Raw genomic sequence first — 8773 nt, 5'->3', positions numbered from 1 at the left:
CCTCCCTCTCCCTTGGTCTTCACCACATTATTGTCCTTATCCATGGGGCATGCATATATGTTATTTAGCTAATCCCTTCACTTCTTTATCCAGTCACCCCCACAAGATTTCTTTCTTTAAAAAAAAAAAAAAACTACACAAAAACGTATCATACTTACTCATAAGGCTGTGATGAACACTGAATCAAGTTCTATGTAGTTTTATATAGAGTTATATATATGCAGTACAAGTTCCATTCATTTTCCCGGCCCACCCACCACCCCACTGCCCCTCTCAAAATCCCCATCCCCAAGGTTCAAATTCTCTCCTTTAAAATGCTTTCATTCCTTTGGTGGCAAAAATCAGGCTCAGGCTGGGAAGTGAGTCACCACTCAGAAGCTAAAGGAGCTTGTTTTTCTTTCTCTGAATGCATTTGTTAAGAATTTCTGCCTGATCCTTCAGCCGCTTGTGGTTGGATCCTCTCTTAATGTTTAAGACGCACAGAGAGAGCTATGGCACCAAGACGTTTTCCAATTGTGAGGAATGAGAGTTTTTTAAATACCGAAAATAACCAGAGGGCAGAGAGCCCTGAAATCCTGTTACATAAGCAGATGTTGGAGGACCCAGGCAGGCTGTGAGGTTCCCTCACCACAAGCCAATCTCTGCTGATCCTCCCGAACCTTTGCTGGGTTTACCTTGATGCTGTAGAATCTCAAGAGGGGACTCGGGATGCCGCACCCTGCCGGCAGCGGGACCAGCCTGTAAAATAAGCAGTGCCAGGGGTGGGGGGATGGGGTCGGGTGTTCCCGGGGGCGGGCGGGGGCTGACCCGGCTGGGAGCGCAGGCGGCGGCCGGGTCCTTCCCGCCGGTGGAAGTCCCTGCCCGCTCTGCGTCCGCCCCGCACTTTGGCTTTGCTCCTCCGGACGCCCAGCTTCCCCTCCTTTGCCTGGCTTAGGAACCCTTCAGTTTCCCGGAACCCTTATATAGCTTTTCAAATTCACAGAAAACACCGTTAATGATAACAGTCACCCAGAGGCCCCTCCATCCCACCCCCGTCCCACCAAAATAAAAATAATTCAATTATCTTTGAATAATTGAAAAATAATTCAATTCTTCTTTCCTTCCAGATCTTGCGTGTTTGGGTGTCTCTCTGTTTCCTATTCATTTTCTTCCCAACCTTTCCCCCACATGTGGTCTACATCCCTTTCTCTATTTCTCTTCATTCTTTTTTCCCTTCTCCTTCCTTCCTTCCAGTCTACACTCCTCCCTCAGCTCCTGCGCCCCATCCCCCACCCCCGCCTCTCCTCCCCCTCGGGGGCTCGGGCTCTGCCCTCTCTGCCCCTCCCCAGAGAAGAGTGACCAGCTCCTCCCGGGGCTGCCCGCCCGCCGCTCCTTCCCTGCCCACCTACCACGAGGAGCGACTCCTCCCACCTGCCCATAAAAGCCAAGTGCATGTTACCAGCACTGGATCAGAGCACTTTCCCGGTCCTCTCCTGTGGGAGCCCCCAGCCTCTCTCCTGGATCTTACGTGCTCAAGGTAAGATAACACTCTGCAGGACCTCACCTACTGGGGTAGCTGCCGGGAATGTCTCCTCTGGTCAATGGGCTGTTTGGTGAGAGCCGATTCTTACGGATGCCAGATCAGCTGCTCCTTTAACTAGCAACTGGTTTGAAAACAGACTTCTGTTTGAACGGTAAAATAAAAGTTCATTCTGGGCAGAAACAGAAGCATAAATATTGCAAAAACCTCTTCTCTTTTAAAATCACTTTCTCTGGTGCTGACTGTGGCTGAGGTTAAAATGTATCTATTGAGGGTGTTTTGCTGAAGGCTTTTCATTGTAAATATCTCGCACATCAGTGGGGGCAAGGAAAACTTTGTCCCATTCTCAAAAATGTACTTTAAAAGGACACAATTAGTTTCCTAAAAATAGCACAGTCAAAAGGTCTGCTAACAATTTTGCTATGTTTTCCAAACCCCCAATACAGCTTCCGTGAGTCCTTTTAAAAAATATCTTTCCAGGTTGAAGTCCTTGGAAAAAATGATGCTGTGAACGGGTGCCCTTTCCACAGAGACGGTAATCAGGTGGCTGGTAGATAGGAAAGAACAAATCCAAGTTTACAAGCCATAGCAGAGTGTGCTCTCACAAAGCTATCCTTTTAAGCTTTCCTAAAAGGAGAATTGGATTGGAAGTAAGAAAGTGTATAAAAGGACTTCATGAATTTCTATGCACACACCTAAACATAAAGCATTCCAATATGTTTTACGGTAGAGAAAAATACAGGCCAGATTATACAGTATTTCTATGTACACCAGATGGTTATAAAGAAAGATCAGCTAGAAGGCTTTGTAGGTTTGAACCCTGCTTGCCACCCTCTTTTCCCTCATCTAGTAAATTAAAATCAATCTGATTGGCACCCAATTCTCACAGAGATACCCAGTGGTTAAGCTACCCACATTTTAAAAGACTGCTGTCTTCTTATTTCTGAGGTCTGAAAATGAGCATAGTGCACCTGTGGAAGGAAAAATATATTCCGCAGCAGCTTCTGTAAAACCAGACACTTGGTCCGTGAAGTTTGCCATCAAAATCTGTGGGCTGTGTGGGATGAAACTCTCTCATGTGGGAGAAAAGCCCTTTTCCAGTGCTTCCTCTGGGGAATTGCTCAAGACCGCTTAAAAACGCAAATCAAAGCTGGCAGTCAGGAAACCAAAATGCTACTTCAGTTCTTAAGGTTCATAAAGTAAAAGAGGAAAAGTTTCACTTTTTTTTTTTTTTTTGGTTTGTTTGTATTTTTTAACTTGAAAACCTCACAAAAGCTGTAAAAAAATGCTCCACTATTAAGGAAAGTGGAATCATTAGCAATTTAACTGAGCGCCTTCCAAACTTATTCTCCTTATGGTTTGCATATCAAAAGAAATAATAAAGATATTTTAAAATTCTGTTTGGCATGGAGGAGATTCAATGCTATTATTCAAATGAAAGAGTTATATGTAAAGCTTTCTGTCATGTGAAATTTTGTTTCATTGGAAAAAAAAGTAGTGCAAGGAGTGCGGTTTCCTTTGAGAAAATGATATAAAATTACTATTGGCCAAGATATTATGTGACCTGGGCATATTGAAATAACTTTTATCTCAAGCCACAGTGCAGGCAGCTTGTTTCATATCTGATGTAAGTGGATGATCAAGCATGACAAGAGCACAGGTATGGGACAAGGCCAAACCAAGTGTGTGGTATGTCCAAGTTCATTCTTCTTTTATGGTAGTGCCGGACTCACGCCCATCATCACAAGGGTGAAAATACACTGCTTCATTCAGCAGATCCCCTTGAGGGAAATTATCTTTTCTGGGAGAAAAATAAAAGTGCTCCCAGTGTAAAAGAGCTCCCTGTTGCTCCTAAATTTGGAGATGCAAAGTGTTCTCCCAGGGTTTGCTTCTGCTTTTCCTGGCAGTTGACCCACCCCACCAGCTATGAGCCATTTAACAGTAACTGCCTTCCCCATGTGCCATCAAGTTCAACACCCTGAATAACTGGGTGAGATCATCCTAGATTGCTCATGATCTAACTTCCACAGGGGCCTTTACCAGACACTTGAAGCGACTCTTTCTTCATGGGGTACACATCAGGCAAGATGATGCTTAGAAAAATCAGTGGTGAGATTTCGTGTAGTTCCCCACTGTCTCCCCCTTTGCAAAGGGTGTGGAGGCATAATATGAGTCTCCTCTTTATGCCATTTAATGGCTGCCCCCGGATTGGGTTCATTGCCATTACTATGCAACATTATTCCAGCAGGCTTTTACTGACTCCTTTAATGTTTCTCAAAAAAGAAAAGGTGAGCAGTAGGAGGGTAATCTGCTCATTTCAAGGGCCTGCTACACCTAGGGAAACACATGTTTGAGATTTTCACTATTCCCATAGGTACAAACAATATTCTTTTCATCATCAGGAAGTATACCCCATTGTATTTCCATTTGTGAATCAAAATCAGGTAAAGGAGAATGGGAATAAGTATCATTGAGAGAGAAGCTGGGAGGAATCACTCCTAAAAAGTGCTTCCAGAGAATAGAAAGATCAGAATCTCTGTTACAAACACAACTTTTTTTGCCCTTATTTTTGTGGAAATGAGGAGATGAGGAAGATCAAAACTCTATACCTGCTCTTGTTTTTCTTTCTTAAATCAATAAGAGTATTTTCTCTAATAAATTAAAATCCATCTCTATTGTGCCCTTCTCTAACAGGAGAGAAGTTCTAAAGACCAAAAGGATTGCAGGTCTGCCCCACATTAAAACCCACATTATTTTTACCAGTTATAATTTTAAAAGCTGTATCATGGGCATAAAAACTCTCAGAATGTATATTTAACTGATGGGTGATTTACATCAAGAAAACCAACCCTAACTCTCCCAAAGGACCCAGTGCTGGGTAATTATTTGAACGTACGTTAGAAGCAGCAATTTACTCCTCCTTATCCATGGTCATCCACTTTGGTATGACAATTTGCAGAGTAATTGAGATGCAACCATATTTCTCAATCTTCAGTCCTCCAAGTAACCCTCTGAGACTAGGTCTTTCTTCTTGCCTAAGCTTTCTCTTCCGCCAGGCCCCCATCAGCATTCATATGCATGCTTTAACGATGGTACAGATCTTGAGACTAGAGTGCCATCTTCTCTTCGGAGAGGTGCCCTGTTCCAGCTATTGAGGGAAAAGATAAGCAAAAGGAGAGACGAGGAGAGGGATAAGGGGAGAATAAATGCCCTTTGGAATTTAGAGACTCTTTCTCTTCAGCTTTGTGTGAGACGGACTTCTTACTAACCCATAGCATCCAGAAAGTTTTCTTAAAAGGAACAGCTTACAAATTGCTACAAAAAGGTGAGAATATAAGGGGAGAAAATTTTCCAATGACCTGACAATGATTGACAGCAATTTATACCCCACAGTATAAAATTAGAACTCTGCTAAGCATCCCCTTTCTAACGAGACGAGGAGTAAAGAGTGAGAGAATTAAGCACATTTCAGCACCAACAGAGAAGGCACTAATCTGACATTCCACTATAGTTGTGGTAACTATGTTTGCTGTTTGAGAAAGGAGGTTTTAGTCTTTCCTCAAGCAAATAGATTTGCAGGAAAGGGGTTAAGGGAGTCAAACACGGTCAGAATGTCTATAATCTGGGGGCCCTGTGTGTGCAAATCCACAAAGCCATTCAAACTGAAGTGACTGAAACAAAAATGTTCCCAAAAACCGATCCTAGAGTAATCAGTTAAAGAATTCTGAATTCTAACTTCCCAGTGTAGCATCATATAAAATATTACAACACACCTGATGGTTCACCTTCAATCTCCTCCATTACTTTAGGGCTCACTTCCACTGTCTTTCCTGGAAAACAAAAGCTGCCCTTCTTCCCTTCAACATAGGATTTGCAAATGCAGTCATGGCCTTACTGTGCTATCCCTTTTTTTCTTTCACTGGAAGAAATCTCTGCTCAGTTCTTATAGATCAAATTTCTGGAGTACCACTCATATTTGTGGCTTTTCTCATTACCAAAAGTCTCATACTTTTCTTAAACAGAATGTAAATTTTTACTCCAACAAATAAAAAGGCTTTACATTATCTAAACCTTAATTCATATATCCAGAAGAAATGTAATTTAAAATTGCTGCTTGCCTCCAATGGATTCTCTGAAATAAAGTTTCTAAGCAATTTCATTTACCTAGTCCCCATTCTAACTTGTTGGGGATTTAAAAACTTATTGAGGAAAATCACAGACTATAAATTTTGGAAGGATCCTTGGAGCTAATTTTAACTGAAGTTAATTTTACAGATGAGAAAAGGTCAGAGAGGTTAATGTTTTGCCCAAGGTCACCCAGACACACATAGCAGAACCAGGGCTAGAGATCATGTAGACAAACTCTCCAATCAGTGATTTGTCTTGGATAACTGTAATATGTGTTCCCCACACGGTGTGTATCTAAGATGTCTCTGACTGTACTGAGAATTCTGTTGGAACTAAATATGTAGGGTTCTCAGAAACTATAACCTGGTAGAGGTTTGGGGGCTATAGCTGTACCTTTATTATAGACTGTCTAAAACATTGATCCAAACCCTTGTGAAGAGTGAAATCACTGATTATCATCATCAAAGGGATCTTGCAAGGTTTTCTCCATTCCAGGACCTGGTATGTAGTATTCCCTTGGTAAATGTGTTGAGTGGGTGAGTGAATGGGGAAAAAGAAAAAGCTAAGTATAAAATATTAATTATTCTTAACTCATTCCATAAAAAATATTTTTCAAAAGTCTATAGGGACTCATAGATACTCAATTCTCAAATATATCAAATTTAAGATTCCCCCTGGCTTTAGGAAATGTAGGAGAGCTCTTCAGCCTTATTGATGGCCAAGCCATTTTCCTGCCTGCAGTACTTCCACTAATCCTCCCACAGTTATCTGAATACTAGAAGTTATACTATTGTTTACAACCAAATATCTAGTTCCAATATTTATGTGACAGAACAAACGTATTATTTTGTGATGAATTTATAACCTTCTTCTTCTCCCACCCAATAAACACTTGCACCTTCCCAAGTCTTTAATGAAAAAAGGGCAAAATATATAATGGACAGTCAGAGAAAACTTTGAGGGACATACTGGTTGAGGGATGTAGGCATGAGGCTTGCTGTGACAAAGAGGAGGGGCCATCAAGGGCCTGAGATATAGACAAGGGGTGGTGCAGCTGAGAGGGTTTATTCTCTGAAACAGAAGAGGGAGACATGTCCGAGAGTTTTGAGATCCTGGAGGAGATATTTTTAATATGATTGTCTGAACCAAGACCCTCTCGAATGTTTTGGAGATGAGATCCTATTTGGGTCAGGCTTCTGTTGATACAGCACCATTTGAGGACTGGTTCGCATGGATGAAAACTTTGTAAGCATTATATTCATCAAAACTCTTCTTAACCCTTGACTGTACTTCAGTTAGTGAAAAAGCCTCATTTAACCTCATTTAGACTTGACTCTTGCCCAGCATACTAAATCTATGTCATAAATATGTTCTCTGCTAAGATTATCACACAATTTTGGTAATATATAAGGTTACTCCAATATAGAAAATGATGAAGGTAGAAAAGAATATTCGTGTAGCATTTCTGGAAACAATTTACCCTAAGTGAGTGGACAGATGTTACCCCAGATGTGTCTTCACTTTCCTCTAAAGCATGCCTGACAATTGTTTGCATATCTTTGAAATAATAATTGTGTTTGTGAAACTGATTTATTGTACGTTAAAACTTACATAGTCTATGACTAAGCATCATTGTGAAAACATTCTTTTAAGTACGTTTTTCTTGAAGACTGCCTCTCTTAAGCTCTCTATTGATGTGTTTATATCACAAGATATTTAGGCATTGGCATCATTCGATGTGCTGAAATAAAAGACAATTAATCACTTCATGTGCTACTTTTCCAGCTCTAACTGAATAGTGGGTGTGGGTGTCAGCTGTTGGCTTCTCCAGAGGAAAAAATTGGATCTAGCCTGTTGGGGAGCTTCTCCATTCCCCTCTGTTAGCTAGATAAAACAGCTGTTTTTCTGAAAGTCTGGACCAATGGCCTCCATAATTAAAGCTTCATGTACTAGGGCAACTATGGCTAGTTCATACAGAAATTGTACTACCCAGAAGAAGAATGGATGAGCCATAGCCTACTTCAGTTCAGTTCAACAGGAGGACAGTGAATCTTAAGAGCTATTTGAAGAGCATTGTCCTGGGGCAGCTAGGAGGCATTTTGGCAGGTATCATCCATCTCATGTAGTATGTTGTTCCAACTATTGCCGTGCACGCTCTAAAGATAAACCTAAACTTAGCTCATAAATTCAGAGTGATGACTGTATATTGTTAGAGTTCTATACAGAACTATACTTAGCAACTGTCCATTCTTGAAGTCCAAGTCTCATGGTGTTCATCAGTACTATAAATTCAAACAAGAAGCCTCTTGTTAAAAGGTAGACACAGGACAAGGCCAAGAACTACATGAAGGGAGACACTAGGTGGAGCTAAAAATTTGTGGCTAAGATGGCCAAGATTGTTGAGGTTGGAAGAATGAGGGGAGAAAAGGGATCTGCAGCAAAAATGTGCTATTGGATCCACAACTCCTAGTTAAACAACATGTCTAGGACCCCTTCCAGCTCCCAGATTATTCCAACCCCCTGCTGTTCAAATGAGTAGGGAGGGGAGTCCTTCACCAGTAGAGGGAACCAGGGCCTGAGTGTCTCAGGATAGAAAACTAACTTATTCCCAGAGGGGCCTTGAGATTTGAATTTTTCTGATAAGAGGCAGAGTAAGGTGTCCTTTGCTACCAGTAGCCAAAATGCACCATGGGAGTGTATCACATTGTTGGTTTCCTTTATTTAAAAACAAAACAAAACAAAACAAAACAAACAAACAAAAAAAAACAATGTAAGCCTCTAGGAATAAATCACCTACATTTTAGTAATGCCAGGAATATGCAGGCTTCTAGAAGTTTATTAGAAAGAAAACCAAAGCAATCTTAGAAAATGTTATTCCCAACGCCACCACCAGACCACAATAAATGTTCAAGACTAAATGTTCAATTCAGTAACAAACACACCCCGGCAGCGGGGTGTCAATGAGAGACAAACACAGAGAGCTGAGGGCTCTCATGAGTTTAAAAGGGAAGTCTTGGGGCCCTGCCAGGACTGGACCCTCCTGTCAACAGAAAAGGAAGAAGGGAACTGGAAGAAAGCAGGAGGCATAAATGGGCCAAGCAGGATCTAGCTTATTAGGGAGCTTGG

At 41.4% G+C, this 8773-nt stretch overlaps 1 protein-coding gene across 3 annotated transcripts in view; it reads left to right on the top strand.

Annotated features, from left to right (window-relative positions):
- Nucleotides 1-1338: 1338 nt before the first annotated feature.
- COL8A1 (collagen type VIII alpha 1 chain) overlaps nt 1339-8773 on the top strand; it is a 163992-nt gene continuing 156557 nt past the window's right edge. Inside the window, exons 1-2 of one of the 3 annotated variants that reach the window (XM_036350629.1) lie at nt 1342-1516; nt 2000-2054. The gene's annotated coding sequence lies outside the window, so the exon portion shown is untranslated. Of the gene's footprint in view, nt 1517-1999; nt 2055-8773 lie in introns of all 3 variants that reach the window. The other 2 variants (XM_036350630.1, XM_036350628.1) reach the window with 2 other exon arrangements.

The sequence above is a fragment of the Myotis myotis genome, unplaced genomic scaffold, assembly GCF_014108235.1.
Source record: "Myotis myotis isolate mMyoMyo1 unplaced genomic scaffold, mMyoMyo1.p scaffold_m19_p_2, whole genome shotgun sequence".
NCBI lineage: Eukaryota > Metazoa > Chordata > Mammalia > Chiroptera > Vespertilionidae > Myotis > Myotis myotis.
Note: the sequence above shows the minus strand (reverse complement) of the source record. Positions and strands in the feature narration are given on the sequence as shown.